This window comes from Nyctereutes procyonoides, unplaced genomic scaffold (genome assembly GCF_905146905.1).
Source record: "Nyctereutes procyonoides isolate TBG_1078 unplaced genomic scaffold, NYPRO_anot_genome, whole genome shotgun sequence".
Classification (NCBI taxonomy): domain Eukaryota; kingdom Metazoa; phylum Chordata; class Mammalia; order Carnivora; family Canidae; genus Nyctereutes; species Nyctereutes procyonoides.
This window is the reverse complement of record NW_026575133.1, coordinates 589,263-612,620: the sequence shown is the minus strand read 5'-3', so window position 1 is coordinate 612,620 and position 23,358 is coordinate 589,263. Positions and strand designations below refer to the sequence as shown.

Here is a 23,358-nt window from a genome sequence, read left to right as displayed (position 1 = left end):
TAATCTACTGGGTCACTTCGCCACCTCTAGGCCACATCAAGACCTGAGAACGTCCATGCGAGGCACCCATCTGAGCATCTCATGTCTTATTCAATCATCACAGCATCTCTGGTGAGATACATACTAAGACCACAATTTCCAATTTAGAGATAAGAAAACAGGTTTAGAGATTAAACAACTTGCCCAGAATTATTCAGCTAGCCATTGGGGAAGCAGATATTCAAATGCAGGTAGCTACTTCCCCATAGCAAGCCCTTTATGCCCTCACTAATATTCTTCTTCATGTGCTCTTCCCATTAGGCTGAAACTAGTGATTCTCATATTTAGGTCAGCATTATAATCATGTGGGAGACTTAGTACAAATACACAGGTTTGGGTGAAAGGTTCTGATTCAGGAAGGACAGAGGAGATCTAAATTTCAGCAGGCACTTCCCCTTCTTCTCCCTGCCAACCAGGTGACTCTAGTGCCAGCTATGTTCAGACTGCTACATCGATGACACTGCATTAAACACAAGGAGGATAAACTCACTGGAGGGTGCAGGTGGTGGTGAGCTTTTGTAAAATGGCATTCGTTTCATTACCTATGATCCACCAGAGCTTTAAAAAAGGTGGCAGGGGGCAGCCCCGGTGGCTCAGGGGTTTAGTGCCGCCTTCAGCCCAGGGTGTGATCCTGGAGACCTGGGATCAAGTCCCACGTCGGGCTTCCTGCATGGAGCCTGCTTCTCCCTCTGCCTGTGTCTCTGCCTCTCTCTCTCTCTCTCTCTCTCTCTCTGTGTCTCTCATGAATAAATAAATAAAATCTTAAAAAAAATAAAAAAGGTGGCAGGGAGTTAGTGCTGAACGGGTACAGAGTGTCAGTTTGTGATGATGAACTAGTTCTGGTGATGGCTGGTATTGGTGGCTGCACAAGAATGTGACTGCACTTAATACCACTAAACTTTACACTTAAAAATGGTTAAAATGGCCAGTTTTATGTTATGTATACCTTATCACAATAAAAAAAAAACATGGCAGGATGATAACCTCTTACCTGCCTTGTAGAGGAGTTTGTGATACCCCTTCCTGCTGATCTGGAAAGAGGTGAGGTTTACTCTTAAGGGATCCCTTGTGAAATGGACCTACTGAGAGACAAATGATGAAGAAATCTGGCCCCTGGGTGACCCCTCTTCAAATCTGGACTGCCGTGTACTTTCTAAGGCTAGCTGACAGGGCCCATACTTGGTGAGAGTTCCTGGCATGTGTTAGCATGCCCATAGCTTGTACCCCAACATACTCATGGGTGTACCTGGACATGGTAGAGAAGGAAGAGAAGGGCTTAAGGAACATTGGGGAATGAGCTTGCTTCACAGCTTCAGGGCCAGCTCCACCCTGGGACTTTCAGCAAGTCACTCCACTTCCCTCAGACACCATCTAGCCAGTTGCTTCTCACCTTTCAGATTTCAGCTCAAATGTCATCACCTCAGAAAGGCTCTGCAAGCTCTAAAGTGGCTTTCTCCCCTCCCACCCATTGCTTTCCATCCTATTCCACTGCCTGATTGTCTTCTGAGCATCTACCACCACTGGAAATTAAATGTATTACTTATTTGTATACTAGCTACTGGTTGGCATCCTGCAACTAGGACCAGAGCTTCCTGAGAGCTGCAAAAGTAGTCTTGTCTACTACCATGTTCCCAAAGCAGAGACACAGTAGAACTCAATAAATATTTGTAGAATAAATAAATGAATTGGCCTCACTTGTTAAATTATGTATACATGGGTTCCGTCTACCTCCCAAGATGATTTACAGAAAAGGACACAAGAAATCAGCTGTGGCCAAGGTGCTTTGTAAAAGGAAAGACTCCACACAATAGGTGGGGTTATTGTAGCGGGTTGGGGGAAAGGCAGTTCATGACACCCTGACCTTGACACAATGATGTGGCTCCTCCTTACTCCTGCACTCTTCGTAGGCAGAGATTTGTCTGGAATCTAAAAATGATGATGCTCCACCCTGCAAACCACCCAAACTGAATGCAACACAATTATTTATTATAAGGCAAGGACTCTCAATGCGTTTCCTCACTAATAAGGCATTATTTCTCAAATAATAAGGTGTTACTTAGGAAGTCAGGGATCTGTCAGGTAGGCAAACCTGGAAGAACCACAAAGATAATCCCTGCCCCAGGTCATCTGAGTTCAACAAGCATAAACTGAGTGTCCAGTATATATTCCAGGTCCTGGGGCAGAGAGGTGACTCAGACTGTCATCCTGGAGTGGAAGACACAGATACTAAACAAAAAACTCAAGGTCAGTGACATGAATATGGTATTAGATGTGTGTGTGTTGGGGAAGGCTTTCTAGAATGACACCTAAACTTAAAGTACAGAAGAAAGATGGATGGGGAAAAGTGAGCAGTCCAAGGTAAGACACAGAATGGGAAGACCATGTGTTATATTTAGGGAGCTCCAAGTAGTGAAAGCATTAGGCATCTGCTGCTGGGGTGTTCAGAGTGCCAGGAGATAGGTGGGGATCAGAGGGACAAAGGGGGCTGGGACATGTACCCAAAGAAGTGGGTACCAACCACTTTTCTGCAAGTAGCAGATGAGAGCTGTGCTTCAGACATATCCCTGTGGAAGCCATGTGGAGATGAGCCCATTCAGTGTCCAGCAGCCCTGAGGGCCAGTTTGGCTTGGCTAGGAGTAGAAACAGGTAAAATGAAAAGGAACCCCCAGTCTTCACTGTGCTATACAAGCAGAGGACTCAAGTTGGGAGGGGCCTGGCTTGGGGAATTGGAGAGATCCCAAGAAATTTCCAAGCCAAACTTGTCACACATGCTAGAGGACACGGCTGCCTAGGTCATTGATTCAGGACTGCCATGAAGCCCTTGCTCTTGGCAATCTTGCTCTGGGATGGTGCAGCTTCCTGACCTCCTGGCAGAGCCTCCCAGCTGCCGAGCCAGTGCTCAACAGAGGGAAGAGGAGAAAGAAGGACCAGCATGATTCCCTGCATTTTATCCCAAAGTGGAATGAATCTTCTCTGAGTCCTGAGTGAAGAAGGCAGCAGAAATGAAGAGAAGGAAAATTAGGGCCCTGGTGTTGTTGCATAAAACACCTATGCCCCAAACTTGCTCACTAAATGTGGTACAATCGATTCAGAGCATTAAAGGCAGGAAAAGCAGAGAAAGAGGAAAAAGGAAAAGAATGGTTGGGTTGAGATAAAACAGTTACAGAAGGGGTTCTTCTTCCTTTCTTTTTTTTTTTTTTTAAGATTTTATTTATTTATTCATGAGAGACAGAGAAAGAGGCAGAGACATAGGCAGAGGGAGAAGCAGGCTCCATGCAGGGACCCTGATGTGGGACTCTGATCCCAGGACCCCGGGATCACAACCTGAGCCAAAGGCAGACGCTCAATCACTGAGTCACCCAGGTGCTCCTTCTCCCTTTCCTTTTGCTGCTGTCCTTACACTGGAGCTGCCTCAGTCATACGTACTCAAGAGAAAAGAGAACAATGAACCAGTTTCTCACAGGTGGATATACCCTCAGAAGCTCTCAAGTGTGAACTTAAAGTTTTGCATATTCATTTTGATTATGTTTGTGATAAGAAAAACATTCTCAAACCCACTCTACCCCCCCACAATCAATTACTATAACTTCGTTTGGCTTGAACCTGGGGATAGAGGTGGAAGCCCCATCTCATTAGTATAAGCTAATCCTTTCCCTTTCTCCCTGCTACTTCCAGGTCCTCCAGCTTAAGGCGCTGAGAAGGCTCTGGCATGGCTGAACACAGCAAGTGGCTGAGGCTGACAAATAAATTTTCTGTCATAAGGTTAACAGCATATTCATAGTTGACCCCTGGAAGATGTGCTTCTCATCAACCCCAACACTGGCAAAACCCTAGCTTACTATTTACCAACATACCTAGTATCTACTGGGCAGTCTCCTACACAGTACAAGCAATAAATATCTGTAGGATGGACAGATGCAAAAGTTGAAAACATGGTATATTCCATCAATAAGAAAATGATTAAATAAAACAGTATATTCATACCCAGGAAAACAGATTTTTTATTTGTTTTTATGACTCAGATCTAAATAAATTTACTTGGAAAGAGTTTCAGAGCATATTGTTTCATTTTTTAAAGTAAAAATTGGGGTACCTGGGTTGCTCAGTTGGTTAAGTGTTGGACTCTTGATTTTGGTTCCAGTCACGATCTCAGGGTTGTGGAATTGAGAGCCAACTCAGGGGATTCTCTCCCTCTCCTTCTGCCCTTCCCCCTACTATCTCTCTCTCAAATGAATAAATATTTAAAAATAAATAAATCAAAATAAAAATTAAAGAACATTTTATGAACTCATATAAAACCAAACCATACACACAAAACCAAAAGTGTATCTTTATGTGTATATATGGGTACAACTATATAAATGCATAAAAAATTTGTAAGAATACCCACTGAACTTGTAACAGTGATTACTTCTGAAAAAAAAATAAAATTGGACAAGGGTTAATGTTAATGGGGGCTTTTACTTTATCTGTGTTTATACAGTATTTACATTCTTTCCAATCAAGAAGGTATTACTTGCATAACTAAAAATAAACCATAATATACAAATCAAAGATATGATTTTTTAAAATCTGATATTATTTTATGTGGTTTTTTTCATCCTGTAAAACTGCTTGAATGAGTTAAAGAACCTGAGGAAGGCAGTAGAACTAGTTCCCACTTGGGGAAGGGTTTGTTTATCCTGCTTATCTTAAGTTAGAGCCAACAACGCTAATGATTCTGAATAGCACCGGCCACTCCTTGGCCATCTCATCCCCTCCCACCCACAACTTCAACTATCACCTCTATGTGGATGACTCCCAAATGCCTCTTTCCAGACACAGCCTCTCTCCCATAAGCTACAGTCCTGACTTTCCAACTTCCTGTTGGGTAGAGCCAATACCCTGTGTACAAAACCAGCCTCCTGCCTTCCTCCTCTCCCTAATTCAATTCTTTTGCCTAACTTCCTGCTTCCTAGTAACTGGCACCTTCTTTTTCCCAGGAACCAAGAAAGGAAACTTCTCTTTCATCTCTGGTCGTCTTTATCCACATATTCACCCAGTTAGCTGCTATATTCTAGTGATTTTTCAAAAAAGTTCTCCCAACTGTTAACTCTCTTCTGTTGTCACTGATATCACCCAGTTCAGGTCCTTTCCATCTCTGACCTGGACGAGTGGAATCATCTTCCAACTGGTCTCCTTGCTCCTGACTGCTTGGATCCATCTGCTAGATGCCTGACTTCCCATGTCAGCCTGTTGATGTCATTTTGAGCCTATTATATCAGCTATTTCAACACTGAGTTCTCTGCGAATTTAGGAAATCAGGCTTCATTAAAGTATCTGACAAAAATGTTAAACTGAGCTGAGCCAAAGACAAGCCTCTGGATCATACATCTCCTTCCAATGGAACCCAGAGCTTATCACTGGAAGAAAGAGAGTAACTTAAAAAACAAACAAACAAACCCAAAAGAACAAATTAGTGTCAGACACTTTTCATATATGATTTTACTTATTAATAATACCTTGTACCTTGTCAGATACTTTTCATATACTATCTCAGTTATTAATATTACCTTGTACCTTACAACAATTCCTGGTACAAGGTATTATTGTCCTAATTTTAGAGGTTTTTTTTTTCTTTAAGATTTTATTTATTTGAGAGAACATATGTGTGTGCACGAGCAGGGGGAAGAGCAGAGGGAGAGGGTGAAAAAGACTCTCCACTAAGCAGAGTGCCCAATGCAGTGCTCAATCCCAGGATCCTGGGATCAAGACCTGAGCCAAAGGCAAGCACTTAACCACTGAGCCACCCAGAAGACCCTCAATTTTGGAGGTTTTAAAACTAAGGTTGAGAATGGCTAAGAAACTTGTGAAAAGCCTCACAGCTATTAAGTCGTAGAGTTCTGATCTGAACCCATATCTGTTGATTCCAGAGCTCATGGTTTTTCCACTGCATCCTTGGAAACTTTCATGGATCTTCATCTTCTGAAAGATAAAGCATACACCTCTTAACCTGTATTGAAGACCTTCAATGTTCTAGCTTCCAACCTAACTTTGTAACAGTATAGAGTATGCACCTGTCAAAAACACTAATAATGTTTCGTGTGCTCTATTTCATTTAATCTACCACAAATCTATGAGACAGGTACTAGGATAATATTCATTTTACAGATCCAGGAACTCAGATTAAAAGTAGCTTAATCTGTAAATCAAAAAAATTATCTCAAAATAAAATTTAAAAAATATCAACATTAGCCAGCTTATAAACAGCAAAGTTGGATTTCAAACTGAGGTCTGCTTAACTAGAGAAATATTTAGAAAGCAGGACAAACAGAAATTCAATTCACACAGTCAATCAATCAATATCTGTCAGGCTCAATAGTGCTGGGACTGGAGATAAAAGAAGTGAACGCTGACAGTAGTCCCTGCCCCTGGCTTCATGGAGCATATACTCTACTGGGGAAAACAGACATTGAAATGGGGAGAAGCCCCCAGTGCTAAAAGACCATGAGCTCCAAAGGGATAGCCTTGGAGAGTTGAGGTTTCTGGTCTCAGTAAGTAGGTCGATATAAGGGTTCTATTCACTACATTAAGGAACACAGGAGAAAGAGGTTTGGGAAAAGATTGAGTTCAATTGGTGACACAAGTTTTGGGAAGATGTCACACAAGCATTTGTATGGGCAGATCTGGAGCTGAAGAGTAAGGAGGGGACCACAAAAAGATCTGGAACCATTGATGTAAAGGTGAAAACTCATGGAGGTGGATTTACCCTATGGAGCTCCAACATTTATGGAGGGCAAACAGGGAAAAAGAGAGCCTCAAAGGAGACCCTGCCCACCTGGGCTGTGCTCTCCTGTGAACAAGCCTTCTGAGACTACTTCATCTTTTCCCAAGCAGGAACACCGTTCTATTCTATCAAGCCATACCCTGCCTCAGTCAAACCCTCACTCTGTGCCAGAAAATCCAAGCCAGAGCTCCCTCTCCTGGACTCAAGACATTTAACAAATGGCCAGAGACTCAGACATTTCTTCACAAGGACACTGAAAATTTTAACTATTTGTGCCCTGTCTCCCTAGCTGGACTAAAATATCTTTGACGGCAAATTTTGGGTATAAAATTAGGAATATAGTCAACATCTTCTTTACAGAATCAACCAGCAGCAGTCTATTTCAAGAAGTGTATGTAATAAAGTAGTAAATCAACAGATAAGCATTTATGTAAACTAGTTACTCCGGAAGGACCTGAGTGCCTTTCTCAGGACAACAGAAACCAACATCCTGGACGTTCTCCCAAGCTTTCCCCTGAGCCTCTGCACAGAACAGAGCCAGTCACGAGGTGACCACTTGCCTCCTCTTCTTGCGCATTCTAACCTATTCCTTGGAACTGGCCATGTTCTTCATCCTAGCGGCCCTTGCTTCCAAAATTCTTCAAGTTGAAAAGAAATGTCTTCAAAAGGGAACACATGGGGCAGCCCAGGTGGCTCAGTGGTTTAGCGTCGCCTTCAGCCTAGGGTGTGATCCTTGAGACCTGGGATCGAGTCCCACGTCAGGCTACCTGCATGGAGCCTGCTTCTCCCTCTGCCTGTGTCTCTGCCTCTCTCTCCCTCTGTGTCTCTCATGAATAAATAAATAAAATATTTTTTTTAAAAAAGGGAACACATGAAGATGAAAATATTTTGCTCGAGAAAACACCAAGTAGCAGTACAAGAAGCCTCTTTCTTGTGAGGCGAGCTGCAGTTTTCACCAAGCCCCTTTGACAAAATATGGTCGTATTTTATGGCTTGTAACTGATTCCTCATCTGTGATGTTTTATACTACCCTTTCATAAATAAATAAATGTCTGAGATAGAAAGGGAGAGAGTAACACCTTGTTTCACAAATCCCAGAAATTGTCAGGCTCTCACCTACGTTACTGCTGGCTCAGTAAGTCCAGGTAGGCAGTAGCTGTGGGGGTCCTGCTCATCTTACCAGCCACCACAGTGCCTGACACACTGGAATGACTCAAAATGACCTCTGTGTATATCAGCGGTGAATGGATGAAAAAAGAAGGTTGGGAAAAAACAAAATTGTAGGAAAAAATGAGGAGACAGGGAATGAGGGGTAACATATAAGTAGCAAGGGTGTGAAGAAGGCGAAGGTGAAGAGACAACCTCCCTACATTTGAAGTTCATATGATCTTCAGTTTCTCCACAAAGACACCCACACAATAACTACATTTTGGGGTCAGCTTCTCAATCCTATAGCGGACAAACTGCACACATATAGTATTCTCCATTTAATATTCTTAAGTTTTGTAACTGCTTTCTTTCTTCCTTTTTATGTGCCTTAGGAACACTTTTTTTTTTAAAAAAGATTTTACTTATTTAGTTGAGAGAGAGAGAACACAAGCAAGAGCTAGGGGGAGCAGCAGAGGGAGAGGAGAAGCAGATTCCCCACTGAGCAGGGAGCCCAACACTGGGCTTGATCCCAGGACCCTGAGATCATGACCTGAGCCAAACACAGACATTTTACTGACTGAGCCATCCAGGCACCCCAGGAATGAATATATATATATATATATATATATATATATATATATATATATATGACCTTTCACCTAAACTAAGCCTTGACACTGAATTTAAAAACTGCTAGGTTCTTAGGCGATGATGCAGTTCATGCCTGTCCTTTGGATTTGCTGCTGTGCTACTCAACATCCCACTGCTCCAGAAAAGGTCTGCATTCAGTGTCTGGAATCCTCTAACAGCAGAATTCCAATTATGCCCATCTTATGAGAGACATAAAGAGGTAAGGGCATCCAGGTTAAAAAAAACAAAGGTACTGATTGCATTTTTAGGACGCTGAAAAAGTCTCAGTTAATCAGTCTCTGATAAATACTTTATCCTCCTTACTCTCCACAACACAAACAGCAACTCCAGCTCCTTACCACATGGGAATCTGCCCCTGTCACTCTCAGAAAGGCACAGGGGTCTCTTGGAATCCAATCTATGCATAGACAGGAGAAGCAAGCTAATTTTAACACCAGGCTTTGATGACCAAAGCTAAAATAAAGCTAGCTAAAAAAAATTCTAAAGTAAAATCTAAATTGGTTCCAGATTAATCTCTTAGAGATATAACTCATTAACACCATGATAATAAAGTGTCACCACATGACTGCAGCATGGTTTAACAATAGGAAATTTGTTAATAAAACACACCAGTAGTCAAACGTGAAAAAAATGCATATAATCACCTCAAAGATTACCTTTTTGGCATGTGACATAATTCTTTTCTCCTTTATTTCTTATTTAAATCTGTGAATATGAAACTACTTTCTCAAAGTGATTTAAACATTGTATTTCCTAGTGAATATGAAAAGCATTTCCATTAAAATCAGGATTAAATAAAAAGGTCTATTATCCTTATTCTTTGTTATTAATGTTCTGGGATCTCTGATTCAAAAGGGAAATAATCCTTACTTGCAGATAATACAATTCTTTACCTAAAAAGCTCAGGAGAATCAACTAAAAAATTAAGTTGATTAAATAAAAAATACAAAACATTTTTTTAAATAAGAAAACTAAAAAAAAAAACCTAAAAATAAGAAAACTATGATTATGAAGATCACTACAAAATTTAATGAGGGATATAAATATATTTGAGTAGATTAAGAAACATACTGAAAGGATAAAGAAGATGTGAGATGTGATACACACACACACACACACACACACACACACTAAAATGGAGTATTACGCACCCATAAAGAAGAATGAAATCTGGCCATCAAGCATGGATGGATCTAAGAGGTTATTACGCTAAGTGAAATGAGTCAGACAAAGAAAGACAAATACCATATGATTTCACTATATATAGAATCTAAAAAACAAAACAAATGAACAAACAAAACAAACAAACCTTTAAATACAGAAAACTGGTGGTTGCCAGAGAGGAGGTGGGGGAGGGGGAATCACAACATAAGAAATATAGTTAATAACACTGTAATAACATTATACAGTGACAGATGGTGATTATACTTATTGTGGTGAGCACTGAGTAATGTAATAGGACTGTCAAGTCAATATGTTGCACATCTGAAACTAATATAACACTTATGCATCAATAATAATTTTTCAAGAAAAGGAAATATAGTAGTATATAAAGACTAAGTATTATAAACATATTCCTTCTTCCTGAATTAATACATAGGTTTCTTATAATCCCATTCAGAATTTCAGTGGATTTTTGAGATCTCACAAAATATCTCAAAATTTAATTGGCAAGAATAAGCAAAAAAGTAATAATAAAGAAAATTTGAATAATTATGAGATTATTTGAATTATTTGAATAATTATGCCTCTATGTGACACTAATATACATTATATGGCTAACATAACTAAATAGTAAGGTACTGAAGCATTTGTGGATAGATTATTTTAGGCTTAAGGCTGACTTTAGAATATACGAAATAAGATTAGGTATTGCCTAGGATTATCCAATAGATATATTATTCAAGGAAATTATATAAGGAATTTAAATATATATATATGAGGAAATAAGTATATTTTAAGGAAAATTAAGTATTTAGAAAATAGGTTAGGTCTTCAACTCATAAAATGGACAAAAAACTGATTCCAAATGAAAAGCTCAATGTAAATAAGAGCCTGAAAATCTAAAAAATATAACTAATCATAGGAAATAGATAAAGACTACAAATTTAAAGGCCATGGAAATAATTATCAGGGAAAACATAGATCTGTGACCATATAGATACTAAAATTTTCTGTACATTAAAAAAACATGCTAAACATTTCAAAAATACGGTATTTCATTAATATTTTTATATAGTATCCCATAGCAGGGATAAGCACAATCCGCTTAATTATGATTAACATAGTTACGCGAAAACGTATAAAACATGAAAATATGATCTCAATTTGGAGAAATAAAAAAACACAAGGAAAAAACCCCTAGAAAGCCATGAACCAAATGTTCTAATTACTCTAGATGGTAGAATTGTGGGTGATATTTGGACTTTTTCTTTATTGAGCTTTTCTATTTTCCAAGTTATCCAAAATAAACTTGTATTATATTGCAATCAGGAAAAAATGCTAGTTAAGAAAAACAGCATCAAGTGACAAAGATAGGAAAATACTTACAAAAATACAGAATGCAGGGATGTTACATTCTCAATTCATTAAGAAATCTTAAGTCAAAAAAAAAAAAAAAAAGGCAAATGGGGACGCCTGGGTGGCTCAGTGGTTGAGCATCTGCCTTTGGCTCAGGGTGTGATCCCAGCATCTGGGATTGGGTCCAGCATCAGGCTCCTTGCAGGAAGCCTGCTTCTACCTCTGCCTGAGTCTCTGCCTCTCTCATGAATAAATAAAGAAAATCTTAAAAAAAAATTAAAAAATAAAAGACAAATGGACAAAACTATTAAATAACCAAGAGAAAGCACAATGATGATAAATATATTATATATATTATATATTATATATATATAATCATTTTATTTCCAGTAATCAAAGAAATGTACGTTCAAACTATGAAATACCAAGTCTGGTATCTTTCACTTACATCCACTGGAAAGACTAGTGTAACATTAGTAGAAGTGCAAATTGGTACAACTTTTTTGGAGAGCATTTTGGCAGGATGTACTCAAAGTCTCTAAAAAAGTTCTACACTTTGGGGCACCTGGGTGGCTCAGCAGTTGAGCATCTGCCTTCGGCTCACCGGGTGTGATCCTGGAGTCCCGGGATGGAGTCCCACATTGGGCTCCCTGCATGGAGCCTGCTTCTCCCTCTGCCTGTGTCTCTGCCTCTCTCTGTGTCTCTCATGAATAAATAAATAAAATATTTTTTTAAAAAAAGTTCTACACTTTGATCTGGTAATTTCACTTCTAGGGCCTCTGCTAAAGAAAGAATTAGAGATCTGAGCAATGGAGAGGTATTTAAATAGAAAAAAATTGGGGATCAACAGCTAAGTGTTCAGCAATAGGGGAATTCTAACCCCCTCCACGAGACAGAATGAGACCCAGTCACTGAAATCAAGGTTTGAAAATACTGAATGATATGAAAACATCTTAATGATGAAATGAATGTCAGGCAAAGAATCCAGGATTCAAAATTATGTATTATGTATCTACAGTATGGTCATAATTCTATTTGAAACAAAGGTCTCAGTTTTGCTGTCCCCCAGCTAGTTGGCTTTGGTCAAATCCTGAGTCTCTCAAGAGACCAGTTCTTTAAACTTTAAAAGTGAGGTGGGGTGGCGCCTGGATGACTCAGTCAGTTGAGCCTCTGCCTTCAGCTCAGGTCATGATCCTGGGGTCCTAGGATGGAGCTCCACATTGGGCTCCCTGCTCAGCCAGGAGCCTATTTCTTTCTTTCTTTTTTTTTTTTTTTAAGATTTTATTTATTTATTCATGAGAGACACACAGAGAGAGGCAAAGACATAGGCAGAGGGAGAAGCAGGCTCCTCTAGGGGAGCCTGATGTGGGACTCGATCCCAGGACTCCAGGATCACCCCCTGAGCTGAAGGCAGACGCTTAACCACTGAACCACCCAGGCATCCTCAGGAGCCTACTACCTCTACCTCTCCCTCTGTTGCAGCTCCCCCTGCTTGTGCTCTCTCATGAGTGCTCATTCTCTCTCTTTAATAAATAAAATCTTGAAAAAAAAAAGTGAGAAGAGGAAACTTGGATTCCTCCTTTCTAGCCCTCAATTTTCATTGTTGGATGACACAGCACAGAATAAATAAGTAATAAACAAATCATAAAATGGATATATAATGTCCATTAATAATTAAAAGATAAAATTTTAGTTAAAATTGTTTGGATTAAAGATTCTTTTTTTTTTTTAACTAGTATCTCCTAAATAGGTGACATATTTTAGATGTGACTGCTTAGATAGTGATAATTCATTAGAACTATACAGTGTGGCTAGAAATAAGCACACTCTCTTATCCTCTGTAACTAATTTGATCTGGGCCTGCCTGCCTGCCTGGGTTGTGAACACACTTCACCTGTTGTCAGCCATCCCATGACTTGGCATTGGTGAGGCCCAGCCTATTCTCAGTCAGCAAAGGGTAGTCAAAGTCCTAGATCCAAGAGATGTCATGGAAGAACCTTCAGGGCTGTCTGACTACTATGTTGCATTGATGGTACATGAAGGTCACCTTTTAGGGTTCTTTTTGTAAATTTCTATAGCTCCTATATAAAATAGCTAAAGAAGTTCTTACCTTCCTCTGTTAGATTCAAACATTAATTGAGCATATTTCTTTCACAACTGCCTGGAGCTTTACCAATCCCTCCCACTGTGAATTTTAAAGCCATGCCGAGGCATGATGAAAAAAATAAATCTCAAGCACAGTAATCCAGGCTGAGTTAGGGACTATTGAGCCTGCTGAGCGGCAAAGAAGTGAATCTGAATCTGCTCATACTCCAACAGTTAACAAACTACACACAGAGTGAGATTTATGCTTTGCTCTGTCATCCAACTTCATTCTGCTTTTAGGGGGAAAAGGGAATACAATTTCATGCCAAAAGTATTTAACTTCTGTGAATTGTATCCACCTCTCTGAGATTGACAAACCAGACTACCAGAGAAGGCTTCAATTCTTTTAGGCAAACATAACATAGGTGAAAATATGTTCATCAATGAAATGTGAGTTCATGTCATTAATAATAACAAATGAATAAAGACTTCTTTAGAAATGACAGTAACTTGAACCAATTCCAGTGATATCCAAATTAAACTGTGTTATATGATATTTTAATCCCAGATGTGTATAGTATGCACTTGGTCACATGTGTTTTTTCCAATGATTTTTTTTCCATTCCCTGGATTTTCCATAGTCGGTGATATTATATAGTTTAAACATAAAATGAAGTCATCAAAACAGTCTTTCCTTGCTTCTGCCTCTTCCTTAATTCTGAATATTGCAGCCTTACTGTTTTATTATTATAATGTAGCTGTTCCAAAAAGGCATTAAAAATTTATAGATTATCATCATGTTTTGTTATACCTCTGGACTTGTGAGCACACATCATCAGCCCCCTCAGAAGGAGACTTTCCAGTATTTTTATAAATGGAGCCATTTGTCAGGGCCACCACGTAGCAGATCATGCCATAGAGTACACAGCAATGCTACCACTGAGCACATAATGGCACTGACCACTGCCTGACCAATAACCCTGTCAAGCTTAACCACCCTGTTTATGTTTACATTTTGTTAAGTCCTAAGGGTAGAGGGGAAAGGGTTCAATAGTATTCAGTCTGTATTATAAATCAAAATGCCTTGGAAAAGAAGCAGGGAGAAGACCGGGGTTTCATTCTACCTCTCCCATCCCAGTCCCTGCATCTGGCAGGCAGGGGAAAAAAGAAGAAATGTCCTACAAATCCTAAAAGTAGCAGAGACCCTGCTTCTTGGCAGAAGCAGCGAGGCCTCAGAGACCCTGAGGAGTGTGGCTGCTGTGCCCATGAGAGGCAGCCATCTGTCACTGTACCTGAAGTCATCTATAGTCAGGGATGAGGGAAATTTCAGGAGCAACTTGGCAGAGAAAGAAGGAACAAGAGACCCCCCCCCCCCCAACTGCAGCAGCACAGGAGAGCAGAACCCTGTGAAGACACGAGGCTGGCTGCCTGCTTCTTCTGCAACAGCATTGGGAGACTGGGTAATAACAAAAAGGATCCTGGGAGCTAGGGTTAGTTGAAATCTTTTGTGTATCGGGCACTGATCTAAATTATCTCATTTATTACATAGGTTCTACTATTGCCCCTCCCATTACATACATAAGGAAGTTTGGGCCCCCAGAGGCCAAGTTTTGCACAAGGTTGTGCAGATTGTATATAAATAGTGGAGGCAGGATGTAAACAAAGCTAAGCAACATGCATCCAGACCCCAAACTTGCAAAATGCAATTAGAGAAAACACAGATTTCTGTGTCTTGCACACCCCAGTCTCTGGGCTGAAGAAATACAGAGTGCCTTAACATGCAGTTTTGTTCCTCTCAAACGTCTCTGTCTCTAGCAGTTAGAACTGCCTTTCCACGACAAAGCTAAGACAGAACCTCAATAGAGAAGTAAAATTAGTAAGAGTGGGCTACAAGAGCAGGGTGAAGGGCTGAGGTCTTCCCCACCACACCCCTCACCTGGTAGGGGCCCCACATACTCCTGGAACACAGTTTGAAAGCCACTGGTCCCAACCAATACCGCTCCGAATTATGTGCTTGAGAGACCAAAGAAGCACACCTAGAAAACTAACAGCAGCCACATAAACCAAAGGAAAAAGGCAAAAATAACCTCCCCCTGCAACCTTAGCAGTCACAAAGGTCCCTCACAATCCAGTCCCTGACGCTGACCATCTCAGTCTGAGCATTTGAGGGGCCAGAGGGAGGTGGAATTCAGGGCTGGAGCAGAGAGTCAGGAATGAGGCAAATCCAATAAACAGGCAGAGGTGGGAAGCAGAGCCAACAGGACGCCTGGGCCAGCGGTCTGTGGTGAGTGAGCGAGGCTGCTCTAAGAAGAGAGGTGGGAGCATGAGAGGAGAGGGTGGCCAGCACAGGAACTGCTCCCAGAGCCAGCGTTCTCTAGCTCTGGGCTGTCCACACATATCATAGGAGATAGCAATGGCAAAAACTTACCAAGCATTTCAATATCAGGCTTTTTTTTTTTTTGGAGCGGGGAGGTGGTGTTAGGGGGACTACATTGCCCTCCTTCTCACCAATTCAAATATTCTTTTCATTCCAGACAGTCCCATACCATTCAGTGGCTGATACTGTCAGACCTAAGAGACAGAAATGCTTGCTTTGGGGAGCAGTGTGGGTAGCACTTAAGAGTGCCAGACTACTTGGATTCGTATCCTAGCTCCACCACTACTAGTTGTGTAGCCTCTGGCAAATTACCCAACTTCTTAGAGCCTCTGTTTCCTCTTCTCTGATATATAGATAACAAAAGTACCTATCTCAGAAGGTGGTCATGAGGATGACGGGTTAATACATATAGAGCACTTAGAAGCGTACCCAGCAAGGTCTGCACTACATGTTGGCTGTTCTCATTCCCTCATTGGAGAGCTTTTGTTTCACTCCCAATCACCTTCTTGTTTCTCTTCTGTGCCATATTAGTTTCTTATTGCTGCTGTGATAAAATTGACAGAGTCTTTGTAGCTTTAAACAACACAAATTCGTTATCTCAGTTTTCGAGGTCAGAAGTCTAAAATGGGTTGGTAGGGCTGCATTCCTTCTGGAGGCTCTAGGGAAGAAGGCATTTTCTTGCTTTTTCCAGCTTCTGGGCAGCCTTGCATTCCTTGGCTCAGTACCCCTATCTCCTACTAGGGACTCTGATCCTTTTGCCTCCCTTTTATAAAGACCCTTTTGATCAGACTGGGCCCATCCAGATAATTTCCTCATCTCAAAATCTTTAATCACTTCTGCTGAGTCCCTTTGTTATGTAAAGCAACATATTTATAGGTTCCAGGAATCAAGACTTAGACACCTTTAGGAGGCTATTGGCATTATTCAGCCTACCGTACACACCTCTCCAAAGCCTAAAATTGCAGACTAGCAAGACAGGCCCAGAGGGCAAGAATAAGAATCTTAGTAGCTAACTTTGTGAGCACTCACTATGTACCTGGCATTATGCAAAGTGCTGTAAGTGAATTATCTTGCTTAGGTCTCACAGCAACCCTGTAAAATCACTATCCTACAGAAAGGTTAACTGCTTATAAGCAATTAACTAAGCTTATATAACTAGTAGGTGGTAAAGCCTATGTAAACTAGGTAAGTTTGATTCTAGTGTCTTTGTATTTCACCAATCGAGTGCTGTGTCCCTACAGCTTAAGTCATTATAACTTGAGGCGGGGGGGGGGGGGGGGGGGTTGTACCATGACTATTAGGGACCTTGGTGACTGCGCTATAAAAGGCAAAATGCTCCCTGGACACAGACAGAGGTTCTGTGGAGCCCATACTAAAAGATCCACACAGACAGTGGAACACTCAGAACATTTTCTTATACTCAAAGGAGAACGTTGGGGGTAATTAAGAATTTCTTCAAATGTGGGTGCCTGAGTGACTCAGTCTTTAAGTGTCCCACTCTTGGGGATCCCTGGGTGGCGCAGCGGTTTGGCGCCTGCCTTTGGCCCAGGGCCCGATCCTGGAGACCCGGGATCGAATCCCACATCAGGCTCCTGGTGCATGGAGCCTGCTTCTCCCTCTGCCTGTGTCTCTGCCTCTCTCTCTCTCTGTGTGTGACTATCATAAATAAATAAAAATTTAAAAAAATTTAAAAAAAAATAAGTGTCCCACTCTTAATCTCAGCTCAGTCATGATCTCAGGGTTCTGGGATGGGGCCCCACATCTAGTTCCCTGCTGAGCTGCTTATCTTTCTCCCTCTATCCCTCACCCTGGACACGCTCTCTGTTGTCCTCTTCAAATGAATAAATAAAAATTTTAAAATAAAAAGAATTTCTTCAAATGTTGTCAAGAAAGGACCACCTATTCCTGCCACCACTTGGGGAGGAAAAGTGAAAAGTCCATTCCCGACCCCAGGCCAGGTCTGCAGTTCTAGTCAACCTCCAAAAAGAAGAGAGGAACTTAGTCTCTTCCTGGAGAGACTTCCAAATGAGTCAGATGGATCCAGATCCTCTGAAACCATCCCAGGAAGTCTCAGAACCCCTGCAAGCCCCAGAATGACCTCATCAGTGCTCAGCAGTCAGTAGATACCAGGACCAAACCATCTCCTGCCTCCTACCTCATAACAATCATGAGTATATAAACCCCCATGTGCCACTGGTTTCAACAAAGGCCCAGTAGCTTCACCAATGCCACAATGAGGGCCTCTTTTGCTATTGGTTCTCATACAGCAAATGGCTCAAAATAAATTGCGATTGGCACGAGGTAGAAAAGGGCAAGCTAACAATCACTACGCGTGCCTATTACAGCAGTTGAACTATGCATAGCATTTCAATCTCAACTGCTTAACAATTTAGCCAGAGCTCTACCTGAAGCTTTCTAGTGAGCTGAATTAAAGCTATCTGGCTTCACCCAGCCAAAAAAGTGGCCAGTCATTTGTTCTGGGTGATGAGACCAGAGGCAGGATAGCAGTAGTCAAGGGAATGGATTCTGAAGCCAGCCTGTTCCGACAGACTCCTGGCTCTGGCACTTTCTTGCTATGATTCCACACAAGTTGCTTAACCTTTTAGTTCCTCAGTTTTCCTTTCTTCAAAATGGACATGATAATGTTGGCCCATACTCCTTTATCCAAAATCAGAAGGCTTTTTTTTTTTTTTTTTTTTTGGTTTTTATAATGGTAAGACAGTACCATAGACCATATATTACATAACACTCTTGATAGGATCCACAGCAAACATGTCCATTCTTTCTGAAATAAAAATGTATGAATAATTCTCACCAGGTCAGAAAAATAAAGACTATAATAATCTCATGTCAACTCAGATTAAGTTTTGTAGCCAAACTTAAGAAAACCAGTTTTCAGGGATCCCTGGGTGGCGCAGCAGTTTAGCGCCTGCCTTTGGCCCAGGACGCGATCCTGGAGAACCGATCCTGGAGAACAAGGATTGAATCCCACATCGGGCTCCCGGTGCATGGAGCCTGCTTCTCCCTCTGCCTGTGTCTCTGCCTCTCTCTCTCTCTCTCTCCCCGTGACTATCATAAAAAAAAAAAGGAAAGAAAACCAGTTTTCAGAGCTTGTTTTGATTTTGGAATTGCAGGTAACGGACAACAGGTCTCTGGCACTTGCTGCCTCATGTTAGAATGAAATGAGTTAATAGATGTAGAATTCTTAGAACACTGCCTGGCATGCAGTAAACACTACAAAAGCGTTACCAACAACTGCTACTATTACTTGCATCTAAATAGATTTGCTAGAGGATTATAAACAGGAACATTTTAATTTATGACTGAATTGGGTTGACATCAATATCTTGGGGATTAACAGGCATGAACCCGGGACCTAGGTAGCTCAGTCGGTTACAGGTCTGCTTTCGGCTCAGGCCATGATCCCTGCTTCTTCCTCTCTCCCCAACCCCCGCCCACTGCTCTCACTCTCTCTCTTAAATGAATAAGTAAAATCTTAAAAAAAAAAAAAAAAAAGGCATGAGTCCTTTAGAACAATATTCTAGGATGGGGTTTCTGAAATGATGGAAATGTTCTACATCTTTATCGTCCAGTAGGGTAGCAACTGGCCACACATAACTACTGAGCACTTGAAAGGTAGCCCATTAATTTCATTTAATTCTAATTTAAATTTAAAGCAAATAACCATACATGGCTTGTGGTTACCATACTGATAGCATAGCTATAGAGGGCTAGGTTCCAATCTGGCCCATGAAAACCTATTTAAGCCATAACACAGATGAACTGTAGCTTTAATAAAAATAAGTCTGCATTCTGCACCTGAAAGCAAAGAAGACCACACAAAGCTGAAGAGTTTTCTCCTCCTTTTTAGGCTCCATGGTTGGCCCACGGCAAAGTACATCTTTGATATTATGTTTACTCCCTACTTCTCCATCTCCAACTTCCTTTTTGGGGACCCCTCCTAACTGGGCCACATTAATACCTCCCAGCCCTTCTGCCAGAGTGCCATGCTCCCCATCACCTGCCTTCCTCTTCCCAACTGAATTCCCACTTGCTCAATGCCAAGATCTTGACCAAATGTCAGCAGGAAAGCAAATTGATGAACCAAGCTGCTACTGCTTTTTCTAGCTTTTCTCCTACTTTTCCTTCTAATCCATAAGCTCTAAATTGTTGTATTCCCTGGGACCCCTCCTCTCCCCCCACTCACCCCCAGTAGAGGTAGGCCCAGGCAGAGAGAGACAGAGTCTGGACTGAAGCAGCTGTTGTCCTACCTAGGCTGCTTGCCAGCCAGGTGTGTGGAAGACTGGGAATGCCAACACACACACGTGCAGAGCAGCCTTGCTCTGTGCAAATATCTCCTCTTGCCCAAGCACGGGAAACATTCCCTGCTCTCTGCTTTACAAAACATCATGCACAACTCTTTTCAATTATCCTTTATTCATTTAGAAATGTATAACAAGTTACACATCAAATTCATGCTTTAAAGTATACAACAAAAGCCCAGAAGGGACTGTAACTAACCACAGTTGCAAACAGAAAAAGAAAACCAAGCACCTTCACTGGAATCTAGCTTCACCACAACACACTTGAGCATGGAATTTTTAATGACACAGGTCAACCTTGGAGCACATCCAAGGAGCTTATGTTACTAGAAGGACTGGAAGAACGTCCCTCAGCTCAATCTCACCTCTCACTTGGTCCCAAAGCATGGATCAAAGATAATTATTATGCATGGCTCCTAGGTACAAAGAAAAAGTTCCTCTGTGGGCCTGTAAATGGTAAATATTATGTTTTTCAACAAGTTATACTTTCAATTATATTATCTCCTCCAAAATAAAGATTGGTGTTGAAGAACCAAAGTCTTAACCTTTATTAGCAGCCCACAATTATTTCCAAGGGTCTTATGGCTAAAAACACTGTGCTTGGAAAGCCACAGTTAATGCCTTCAGTAGGGAAAAGGAGACCTGCACACAAATAACTCTCAAAGAAAGAGAATGGAGGAAGGTCTGGAACCTAAAATGCTGCAGGAATCCCAGCAGGGGACAGTCGACTATTTGAGGCTGGGGTTATCAGGGAGGGCCTCACAGCAGCAACAAAATTCAGCTGGAAGGATGGTTAGTGTTTAGAGTGGTGAAATGGGTGGGGAAGGGCATTCAAAGAAGAGGAAAATGGAAAGGATGTTCTAGATGACAGCATCTTCAGGCATTCTTTAGAAAATATCTGTGAAGACATGGCTGCATACAGTATCCAGCGATAGCTCCACTCCCCTTCTCCCGCCGTGACGGTATCCATGGGGTCACCTGCGTCCACCTCCCAAGACAGGCTCTCAACAACTCTCCCTGGTGGGTCAAGCGTTCTTGGCGTCCGCGGCGCCCACTCTGTGGCAGTGGCCTCACCCTACACCGCCGGGGGTTCCGACAAGAAACACAAGGAAATGCGCCTAATCTTGCAGGAATCTAAAGGACCTACCAGCCAATTCTGCAAAGTGCAACCACCATTATGGACGGTGTGCAAAGACCACTTTTCAATGAAGTGAAAGCCCCATAACATCTATTCAGGGAGCTCACTATGGAAAATGACGCTGATAAATCTTTAAATGTAGAATCTTTCTTACACGGAACAATTTAGTTGAGTCTGTTGCACCAACCGTCCCGGGGCTGAAATACTAGACACGGGGAGGGGCGGGGAACCCACACATTTGTACTGTGCATTTACTATTAGCCACAACGGAGGGCTTCTGGCTCTAGGCTATTCCTTATCATAGCACCAGAGCGCCTTAAAAAAGACGGGGGGGCGGGGGGGCGTTCTTGTAGTCATTAACGTGAGCCCGGGTCCAACGCGGTCTTTTCCAGGACTTGATGTGGATCGGTCTCTCCAGGAACAATGCCGTAGGCACCTTCCTCGAGATACAGTTGCCAGGTGCCGCCTCGCCAAGAGCTTATGTTTTCCGCCTCCGCAAGTCCACAGAAAAGGCGGCGGGGACGCCGGCGAGGCGCGCGGGAGCGAAGCCCGCACCCAGGGGGCCCGCAGCGGGAGCGGCCTGCGCGCCCCGGGCCCGGCCTCCGTCCGCCGGGGGGGGGGGGGGGGGGGGGGAGGGAGGGGGAGACCCGCGCCAGGTGCCGGCCCGCGGCTGCCACCGCGGAAAGAGCCCACGTCCCCCTGCGCCCCCCTCGGGCCCCGCGCCACGCAGTCGTCTCCTCACCTCTCCTCTTCGGGCCCGTCGCGCCGGAGTCCCCAAGCGCAGCGTCCGTCCGGGGCGCGCCTGCGGCCGGCGGCCGGCGGCGTCGGGGTCCCCGCTACCGTGTGTCAGCGGCCGAGCGGGGCCAGCAGCGCGCCGCAGCCAGGCAAGTGCCCGGGAGGCAGGGCCCGGGGCGCGCCGCCCGCCCCCGCCCCCGCCCCCGCCCGCCGCGCGAGCCTGTGCGCCCCGGGGGCGCCGCTTTCTCGCTCCGCCCGCGCTGCGGGTACGGGACGGCGCGGGCGGCAGCGGGGCCCCCGCCCTGGGCAGGCCTTTCCCAGAACTCGCCCGCCCGGGTGAGAGGCCGAGAGCGCCGCCGCGGGCCCCCGGGCGGCGGGGGGAGCGGCCTGAGGCGGGCCCGCCCCCGGCTCGGGCCGCGCGGAGCAGGCGGGGGCGAGGGGCGGACCCCGCTGCCGCCCGCGCCCCGGGCCCGCCGCGCGCCCCCCGCTCGGCCTCTGCCCCAGCGGGAGCGGGCGGCGGGAGCGGGCCCCGGGGAGGCGGCACCCTGGGCCCCTCGGGCCGCGGGGACTTCGGCCCACGCCTCCTCCCCGCGGAGCGCCCCTGCCTGGCACCGCTGGAAACGGAGGCTCGTGGCGGACGGATCGCTTGCCCGCCGTCACCCTGGGAAAAGGCCGCGCTGACTTTCGGACCCGTTGGGTCAGGCGTTAACTCAACAAGCTGTACTGAGCGCCGTGCGGTGCCAAGTGCTCCTCTCGCCGCAGGGCCGCGGACTCCAAACCCAGTGCTCTGTCATTGCTGAAGCAAACACCGGGATGCTTGTTCGCCCACCGCCGACGCTACAGGCCCTGCAGAGTCTCCCCTAGGCGCCGGGTGGTTCGACTGCCTGTCGACAGTCAGGAGATCCGGGGACCTGAAGAAAAGTCAAATTATCATCCCTTCCCCTCTCCCCTAAGCCTGTTCTTCTTTACCTACTTGGATAGACACATGACCTTTCCGTAGGTCTGACATCTGGTACCTTCAATCGGGATTAATTCCTGAGGCCCGTCACCCCTCTCCTCTGTCCTCTTCTTGGATCCACAGTCATAGGGTTTTCCCTCTTCTACAACTTTAATCTGTGCAGAAACCTTCAGAGGCTCCCCACTGCCTTCCAAACTAACTCCCCACGACTGTAGGAACCCGCCTCATCCTGGTTAATATGGACCACCCAGCGTATGTCTCCCACTCCAACCCTATACGTGTGTTTGGGCTGAGCCTCTAACTAAGAACATCCCCACCTCCTCCCACACTTTCCTCCTGCTTGAGTTTTTTTTTTTTTTTTTTTTTTTTTTTTTCAGGTTGATCTTAAAAGTGACTTCCCCTACTTTGAGCCTCCAGGGCACAGGAGAGGTTGGAGCAAGTAATGCACCAGAGGAACCAAAGAATTTCTGCCTGTAAGAAAAATCTGCCAGCCTGGTCCTTAACTGTTTTTTTTTTTTGTTTGTTTGTTTGTTTTTTTGCTATTTTCTCACCACTAGGATTTTAATGAAAATTAACATCACTGCCTCCCTTGAGAGCTGGTTTTGGAAAGGTCTCTGC

General features: G+C 43.5%; 1 protein-coding gene across 3 annotated transcripts in view; it reads right to left on the bottom strand.

Annotated features, from left to right (window-relative positions):
- PLCE1 (phospholipase C epsilon 1) overlaps positions 1 to 21,953 on the bottom strand; it is a 323,410-nt gene extending 301,457 nt beyond the window's left edge. For all 3 annotated transcript variants that reach the window (XM_055300238.1, XM_055300237.1, XM_055300239.1), the window contains exon 1: positions 21,790 to 21,953. The gene's annotated coding sequence lies outside the window, so the exon portion shown is untranslated. The remainder of the gene's footprint in view (positions 1 to 21,789) is intronic.
- Positions 21,954 to 23,358: the final 1,405 nt, after the last annotated feature.